The sequence below is a fragment of the Gossypium hirsutum genome, chromosome D03 (assembly GCF_007990345.1).
Source record: "Gossypium hirsutum isolate 1008001.06 chromosome D03, Gossypium_hirsutum_v2.1, whole genome shotgun sequence".
Lineage (NCBI taxonomy): Eukaryota > Viridiplantae > Streptophyta > Magnoliopsida > Malvales > Malvaceae > Gossypium > Gossypium hirsutum.
Genome location: NC_053439.1, coordinates 16,071,627 through 16,081,140, shown reverse-complemented (window position 1 = coordinate 16,081,140; position 9,514 = coordinate 16,071,627). Strand labels below are relative to the sequence as shown.

The window sequence follows — 9,514 nt, the reverse complement described above, 5'->3', positions numbered from 1 at the left end:
TATCTATCCTCCAGGCTTTACGCCTCTGTATGCGCAGGTTCAAACTCTGCGCAGATCCTCTATTTCAATTGGGCCTCAGCGGTTTCAAACTGATGTTTCAATACCGATGAACTTTCTGGCAGGATCAGGTCCTAACCCTGGTAATAATCCGGTTAATCTTGCCGTCCCGGATTTTGATGAAATAGCTGAAGAAGGAAAGGTGAACGCAGAATTGCCAAAATAGTGGGAAGATAGGTATAAATGGTTGGAGGAAAAATTTAAAGCCTTGGAAAGTGCTGATAGTAATCAGGGAATTGACGCTAAAGATCTAAGCTTAGTCCCAGACTTAGTACTTTCTTCCAAATTCAAAATGCTTGAATTTGAAAATATAATGGAACTAGCTGCCCCGAAGCCCATATCACCATGTTCTGTAGAAGGATGACTGGCTACATTAACAATGATCAGCTGCTAATACACTGCTTCTAAGACAGTTTGGTAGGGGCAGCGTCCAAATGGTACAATCAATTGAGCCGTTACCAAGATTGGTTCATGGAGGGACCTAGCTCAAGCATTCATGAGGCAATACAGTCATGTGACAGATATGGTTCCCGATAGGATCACTTTACAAAACATGGGGAAGAAACCGAGTGACAGTTTCAGGCAGTACGCACAAAGATGGAGGGAAGTCACTATCCAAGTCCAGCTGCCGCTCCTAGAAAGAGAAACTACGGTGCTCTTTATCAACATATTGAGGGCCCGGTTCATCACGCACATGTTGGGAAGTGCTTCAAAGAGTTTCTCAGATATAATCATGAATGGTGAAATGATTGAAAACGCCATCAAAAATGGAAGAATAGAGGGTGGAGAGAGTAACAAAAAATCAGTCTCAAGGAGAAAAGAAGATGAGATGAATAACATAGGTTACTCTAGGTCAGTAAGTCATTCAGGTAAAGAGATCACTAGTCAACAAGGTTCATTGAGACAAGACTCTGGAGTGAAACCAAGTACTGAGAAGATCCAATTCACACCAATTCCGATGTCGTATAAGGAGCTGTATCAACGCTTATTCGATGCGCACATTATTGCTCCTTTCTACTCAAAGCCCCTGCAACCTCCGTACCCCAAATGGTATGATGCGAATGCACAGTGTGATTATCATGCGGGAATTGGGGGACATTCGATAGAAAATTGCACCGTCTTTAAAAAGCTTGTTGAAAGGCTCATTAACGTGGGTGTTGTCAAGTTTGATGACTCTAGTGCAGAAAATCCGTTACCCAATCATAATTGATAATGGAGTGAATGCAATGCATGAAGAAGAGTGGGAAATGTTCACATCAACAAAAAGCAACTGAAGAAGGGACCTTGTTAGATATCCATCCTTATAAATTTGGGAGTGTTCTAAGAAATTGGGTTGCAGAAGAAAGCGATGTAGTTTTTAGAACTTATTTAGAGTAATGTTCAGAACATTTTTGTTGTTTTTAGCCTAAAAATGATAGAAATTTCCTTTGTGAAATAGGCTCATGTCTAAATGTTATGAATTACATCTTTGCAATTATTACTGAGCCAATATTTTCATTCTTTACAAAGAATTCTAGATTCTTTCATTCTTTTGGATTTTATTCCAAATTATTATTCATTCATTCATAATCATATGGTACAAATAATTATTCATGAATTTATACATTCTTTTGTATATTCTTCGGTACTTATTATGGGTCCCCAGATATCAATTACGTGAATGACTTTGCTACAAACCCAGATTTTCCTTTTGAGAGGGGCATGTGTTTGGAGGGATCTCATGACTTTGAAAATGACAAAGATTGTAGCTTATCTTCAGACTTGTTGAGGATGGTTGAACAAGAGGATAGACAGATCCTACCTCACAAGGAATCATTAGAAATTGTGAGCTTGGTGAAGATTAGAATTGACCTGACCGTAAAGATGAAGCAAGACCTTGTTGAGTCACCTCTAGAGCTCAAAGATGTTTTTGTATGATCATACTAGGATATGCTCGGGTTGACCGCTTATAATAAAATCTGCACAACAGCGCGATGTCAGAAATTTGCAGTATGAACGATGCAATTCTTTGCAGGGGCAATGCCTCTCCCATTGACTCAGCATAGCTTTGCCCATTTGAAGTCGAGTTTCCATCCCTTCAAGATGTTGTTGGATTTTACTTTGATTAAAGAGGAGGATCCAAAGCTTTCTGTCATAGTTGCGCCCCAAAAGGCTCTATGAAAGAAATCTGATACCAGTGAAGGTTTTTCGCATACAAGATGAAAGTGAAAGACCTTATGTGGGGACTTTATCAAGAAAAGTATTGGTTCTTCGAAAGGGATAACAAAGACTTGCCAATCCTATGAGTTCAGATCCAATTCAAAAAAAAGGGGAATAAAAATCAAAATCAAAATCAAAAGCAAAAAGAAAAAATCAAAATCAAAATCCAAAACAAAAAGAAGAAAGAGAAAAAATGAAAATGAAAAAAGAGAGAAGAAAAAAGGAAAAAAGAAAAGAAAAGGAGAGGCCAAGACGAAAACCCGCAAAGGGTGCTTTGTGACCAAAGGTGGTTTTGAGTTGAAAACCCGAAAAGGGTGACTCAAATTTTGAGCAAAATAGGGCATAGAAATCACCATTATCGAAGAATTTTAATAGGCATTGCTTCACTATTGAGATCATTAATTACTTCATCATATGGATAGAGGCTACTTCATGCGTCAATGTCATCATATGCCGATTGTATTGGAAAATGCATTGAACTTTAATGATAGCACGATAGCTGAGAGTTGTAATCAATTCGAAATCAGACACCATGGTTTGTCACTGTATTGCAAGACAATGAATTGCAAAAATGACTGAGACTTACAAGGACTGGCATGAGAAATCACCATTTGCCCTCCTTGCTTGCCGAACATCTATCAAGATTTCTATTAGAGCAACGTTGTGCTCTTTGGTTTACGGGATTGAGGTAGTTTTACCTATTGAAATCCCCTCTCTCTGGGTATTAGAGTTGGAAGGATCCGATCGCGATGTGATCAGTTGGACCTAGGAAGAGGGTTAAAATCTATTCATCAGGGTTGGACGTACCAGATGATACGAGCCCATAATAAATAGGGTCGTCTCAGAGAATTCCATTAGAGGGCTGGATGTTGAAAAAGATCCTTCCTCAACAAAAGGATTCTAGAAAGAAATGAATGCTAAGCCGGGGATGTCCTTGTGTTGTAAAGAAGACCTTTTTCAGAGGAGCACTGATCCTGAATGAGATGGCTAATCCTATAAACTCAGATCCAGTCAAGAAACACTTTGTTTAAAGAAGAAGAAAGGACCAAGGTGAAAACCCGCAAAGGGCACTCTAAGTTAGAAAAAATATGAAAAATGAAAAAATGAAAATGAAAAATGAAAAAATGAAAAAGTAAAAATGGAGAGGCTAAGGGGAAAACCCTCAAAGGGCACCTTAGGCCAAAGGGGATTTGAGTTGAAAACCCGAAAAGGACGGCTCAAATATTGATCAGAATGAGGCATGAAGCGATCAGAGCAACTCGAATCTTCGGGCATGTGGTAATCTTGGTATACCTGAATCAACAAGAAAGGGTAGACAACATCTTGGGGCATCGACAAAGCACTGTAGATCTTCTAAACACATGTCAAACTCAAAATGGTCTTTAGAAAGTTTGTATAGAGAAGTTCAAGCTGCGATATCTGGGGCACCCAATTCTCATATTATTTATATTGAATTTGTTGTTCGTGGAATACTTTTTTTCTTTTCCAAGATATACATTCCCAATCAATTTCTTTGTTATCCTTCTTTACTAGCTTTGATAATTTATTCCTTTTGAGCTATTCTCAGAACCAACTTTATTCTTATCTATTGTTATGACATTTTTTGAGAGCATGTTGCATTGGAATAATGATTAATGGACTAATTGAACTTTCACAAGGGAAGTTTTGCATATTACTTTGAAAAGTTCTAAATAATATAGGAACCTGAAATAGGACTATTGTTTAGAACACAACAAATTTAAAGGTTGGAAATTTAAAAAGGAAGCGTCTAAATTTAGACTTTCTCTTTGGATTTTGTTGTCAAATGCATTGATTGAACAAAATGACAAGATGTCGTGTTAATGACAAAGCTTAAATAAATAAGTAAGTAATGATCACCAGGCAATAGGTAGAGGTTACCTCGGAGAAGAGAGCCTTCATTTGCACATGAGTCCTCGGTACGACACATTGGGAATGGTGTAAGGAACCAGAATGAGTTGGATCTTATATCCTTGAATTGTAATAAGAGAGGATTGAGGAAAAGCCATATATTTCTACCCTTGGATTACAGCGGGAGAATGATGGTACAAATTTTGCGCCCTAATGGATTAAACTTAAAGGTTTACAGTGGGGGGAAACCTGACTAAATGTTTATTTAGAAAAGCCAGTCAAGTAGGAGGGTGCTGTAGCACGTCAGTCACAAAGCCTTAATAAACTTGGAGTAATGACAACCTAAGCGGGATCATTCTCGGAAAAAAATAAAACTCTGCGTTCATGCAAACATTATTCACATGTCTAGTTAGGAGCATTGGATTCATTTTTATCATGCCATCTTAATCATTGGCATAATTAGGTTCATTATACAGGTCATGTTCCCCAGAGAACAGTTCAGTAAAGATAGCGGATCTTGTCTTCCTGCATCAACAGTGAAGCAGATCGAAAATACCAGTTTTACTTCCCCGACGATGCAGTGGAACAGATTAAAGCCACATCGGTGAATCTTGCTTCCGTGACATTGCAGTTAAAAAGATTAAAGCTATAACGGTGAATCTTACTCCCCAAGCGATGCAGTGGAACAGATTAAAGCCACATCGGTGAATCTTGCTTCCCCGACATTGCAGTTAAAAAGATTAAAGTTACAACAACGAATCTTACTCCCCAGGTGATGCAGTGGAACAGATTAAAGCCACATCGGTGAATCTTGCTTCCCCGACATTGCAGTTAAAAAGATTAAAGCTACAACAGCGAATCTTATTTCCCTGGCGGTGCAGTGGACCAGATTAAAGCAACATCGGTGAATCTTGCTTCCCCAACATTGCAGTTAAAAAGATTAAAGCTACAACAGCGAATCTTATTTCCTTGGCGGTGCAGTGGAACAGATTAAAGCCACATCGGTGAATCTTGCTTCCCTAACATTGCAGTTAAAAAGATTAATGCTACAATAGTGAATCTTACTTCCCAGGCGGTGTAGTGGAACAGATTGAAGCTACAACATCGAATCTTGCTTCCTCGACATCACAGTTAAACAAATTAAAGTTACGAGTTACAAATCCTATCTCCCTGACGTTGCGGTAGAGTGGATCGAGACACCAATTCCTATACCTTTGAAGATGCAATGGATGGAATGAGGCAACTTGAAGAAGAAGAGCACCAAGGTCTAGCACGACCAGGAAAAAATTGTCTTTTTTAAGTCTTTGCTCCATTCCCGTTACACGACAATGAGCAAAGAGGGGCAGCTGTAAGGCCCAATATTTGCCCGACCCATTTTATTAAACCAAATAAAATAAAATAAAAACCATAGTGTCTATTTACATGGCCCAATTACAAAAAAAACTAAACCCAATTACAACGGCCCAAATCACCTAAGCCCCAAAGACCAAAATCAGGAAACCCTAGGCATTCAGCCCTAGCACAGGCGCAGCAGCCAAGCCTCCACATGTGACGTTCCCTCCTCCCACGAGTGCCTGCCTCCTCACACACATAGTGCCACCACGAGCCTCTAGCTGGCCTTCGTACGACTTCTGTACTCGTACCTGCAACGCAACAAAAGCATCAAAGGCAGCAAAATCAGCAGAATACACGAGAATAATGAGGAAAAATAGCGGAAATTGAGAAAAGAATTTCCTGTAAATTTCTATTTTATTTTCGGCTATATAAAGCCGTTTTCGAATTTGTAAAGGAGATTTTTTTCTTCTTCATATATAAAAAAAACACACACGTATTCGCAGATATTGTATACAAAAAAAGAGAAAAAGATTCAGAGAAATATAAAAAAAGAGTTTCAAAAGGTGATTAGAGATTGGATTTTCTTCAAGGGTTTGTTCATTGTTTCTGCTTATTTGTTTTGAGATTTATTTATTATTGAATAAAAAAGGGAGAAATCATTACGAAATACAAAAAAAAACTGAATAAGGAAAGACGATTTCCTGATTTTCTCTGTATCTTTTTCGTTTTCTTTTTCTTTTTCTCTCTTCTTGGCGAAAGATAAAAGAGGAAAGAGAGGGAGGTTTTACCTTCTCGAAGCACACCGTCAGATCTCTGCTCGCTTCGCCGTGATCGAAGTTTGGGCAGAGGTTTTGTGAATAAATCGGTAAAGTTCGAAATGATGGAGAGGAGAAGGGTTTCTTACTGGCGGGTGAGATTGAATGGTGGAAGGTTAGTTACTTTGATTTTAGGGTTTATTTACCCTTTTATATAGCTCAGGAAACAGTGTCGTTTTAAGCCTATGTCAGTGGCTCTAAAATGACGCCGTATTGGCCTATAACCGATATCTGACCCGCATCCTTCCTTGGATTCGTGCGTTTCACTCCAGTGGTCTATTTGCATGTTTAGATCCTCTTTTTCTTGATTTGCATCTATTTTATACTTTTCCATTTTTTTATTTTGCCACATAATTTGATCTTGTTTTCAATTTCGTCCTTCTGTCAGTTGAGGAGACAAACGCTCGAAACGGCGCAGTTTCCGGTGATCTGACTTGATTATGAGTTTATGCGTTTATTTACTGTTTTAATCCCTCGTTTTTTTTGAAGTACAAATATAATATTTCTTTTATTTTTATCTATGTTTGCTACCTATTAAATTTTGTTTTACTCTCAATATTTTTATTTATGTTTTAATCGAGTATATGTATTATTATTATTATGTTTATCTTTTATATATATTAAGCTAATATATTATTTTATTTGCTTCAAATTTATTTCAAATTCAACTATTTAATGGTTATTTTAATACTATTTTGAGTCTATTTTGAATTCATATATTTAATTTATTTTAGAACTTTTATGTATAGGATATATTAATTATTTTTTCCCTCTCATTGTCCTTATGTATCTTTTAGAAAATTGATTATTAATTCATTGGATGTTAAATTGTTAATATTGATGTTGTAAGATATGATTAAAATTATTATTGCTATTTGCATTTACCTATTATTTACTTGTTATTTTTTTAATGTGTGTTTGGATTACCATTTATCTTGAACATTGTATATTACCATTCAATCATGCTACATTTGTAAAAATCGTATTTTTTTAACAATAATCATTCTATTTCATAATTTTTAAAAAGGCCTGGTGTTCGTAGCTCTCGAGAGAATTGTGGCCTAACTTACTGGGCTTCAATTCTTCTCGATGAATTTGAATAGCCAAGTGTTTATTTTCGTAAAACCATACATTTTAAAATAAAGGCAATGCTTGATGTTTAGGAATTTCGAGAAATTGAACCCTAACTTACTGGCTTCTGATTTTCTCATTTGATTAAATAACCAAATAACCTTCTCAAAATATATAAATTTTAAAAATTAAAAAAATTAAAAAGACATACTTAATTTTGACGATTGAATTGTTGCACCCTAACTCACTGAGTGTGGCAATTTATTTCTTCGAAATAAGTGTGTCTTATTATTCAATTTGGTTTATTCAAATTTAGACTTCAAAGGATTGTATTTTAAAATATTTTCAAAGTTTCGACACTAAGACATTAAACAATTAATTCGGTACCAATTTTGGGCGTTGCGAGGGTGTTAACCCTTCCTCGTGCGTAACCGACTCTCGAACTTATTTTCTCAAATTTCGCAGACCTAAAATCATTTTCAAGGTGATCCGATCACACCTCAATAAAAGATCGATGGCGACTCCCACTTTATTTTCCAAAGTCGATCCCCACCATTTTTTAAAAAATTTAAAAAGATGGTTTCAACAATTTTATTTGGCAATACATATGCCTTGCATAACTTGCAAGATTATTTTGATTAAACTGTTTCAAGGTAGAAATAATCTGTTACCTCACTTGATCTTTTATATGCTTGTGAAGATTGATTAATCTCTTGGATTAACATTGAAAAATGTTCAAGAGATTGATTAATCTAATAAGTATGTATGAATAGTAGTTAGCAAATTACCGAGTTGCCATGAATTTTTTCATAGCAGTATAAACATAAGTTTAATAATTCTAAGTTAAAGGAATGTAATTAATCCAACACAATTATATCATCTTGATTAAACCTTATTTGAAATCATGAATTAGAACCCTTTTATTTTTAAATTTTTTACTTAGTTTTTAACCCTTAGTTTTTAATCATCTTTAAACCAAAATATTTTCTATCACTAAAGTATTTTAACATTAATTTCATAAATATTCCTTTTTACAGTCCCCGTGGGTGCAATAAATAGACATCTACTTGTCACTTTATTACTTGTTGCAATTGTGTATACTTGCAAATTTTCGTCGTTCCAAGTTTTTGGCGCTGTTACTGGGGACTATTTTTTTTAAAAAGCCATTATTTGTGAATCTATTTTTACATTTTGGTTTATTTATTTTCCTATTTAAATCTTTACTTACTTAATATTTCTGTGATTATTTCAAGTGTTTATAAGTATTGACCAGATTATCGACTTACTCCCTGTGGAACTTGAAATAGAACGAACCTTTCGACAGCGAAGAAGAAAAGCAAACCAGAGAAGGACCGAAAAGATAAAATTTGACAATATGAATCAAGGAAACGGAGCAAACCTTGCTCAGAATCCTATCCTTCTTGCTGATAATAGGGATAGAACTTTACGACAGTATGCCGTGCCAGTATTTAATGATCTTAATCCAGGTATTAGGAGACTCGAAATCGAGGCACAATAATTCGAGCTGAAGCTAGTCGTGTTCCAGATGGTTCAGACTGTGGGCCAATTTAGTGGAATGCATACTGAAGATCCTCATGTTCACTTAAGAACATTTATGGAAGTGAGTGATTCTTTCAAGTTAGCCGGAGTACCCGAAGATGCATTACGACTGAAACTTTTCCCATATTCGATAAGGGATAGAGCTCATGCCTGGTTGAACTCTTTGCCACCAAATTCGATTTCTACATGGCAAGAGTTAGCCGAGAGATTCCTCATGAAGTATTTCCTACCGAGCTAGGATTCCAAGTTGAGGAATGAGATCACTTCCTTCCAAAAAATGGATGATGAGTCCCTATATGAGGCATGAGAAAGGTATAAAGATTTATTACGAAAGTGCCCTCATCATGGAATCCCGCATTGCATTCAACTTGAGACATTCTATAATGGTCTCAACTCTCACATGAGGATGGTAGTGGACGTCTCTGCTAATGGTGCTCTCCTTTCTAAGTCTTATAATGAGGCTTATGAAATTATTGAGAAGATTGCCAGCAACAATTATCAATGGCAAACCAATCGAGCAGCGTTAGGAAGACGAGTCGCTGGAATACATGAAGTGGACGCTCTCACTTCACTCGCATCTCAGGTATCTTCAATATCCCTAATGCTTA

At 36.4% G+C, this 9,514-nt stretch overlaps 1 non-coding gene across 1 annotated transcript; it reads right to left on the bottom strand.

Annotated features, from left to right (window-relative positions):
* Positions 1-9,150: 9,150 nt before the first annotated feature.
* On the bottom strand, positions 9,151-9,257 carry LOC121215645 (small nucleolar RNA R71). Its single transcript, XR_005911621.1, has one exon. It is a non-coding gene; the product is annotated as a small nucleolar RNA R71 (small nucleolar RNA).
* Between the last annotated feature and the right edge of the window lie 257 nt (positions 9,258-9,514).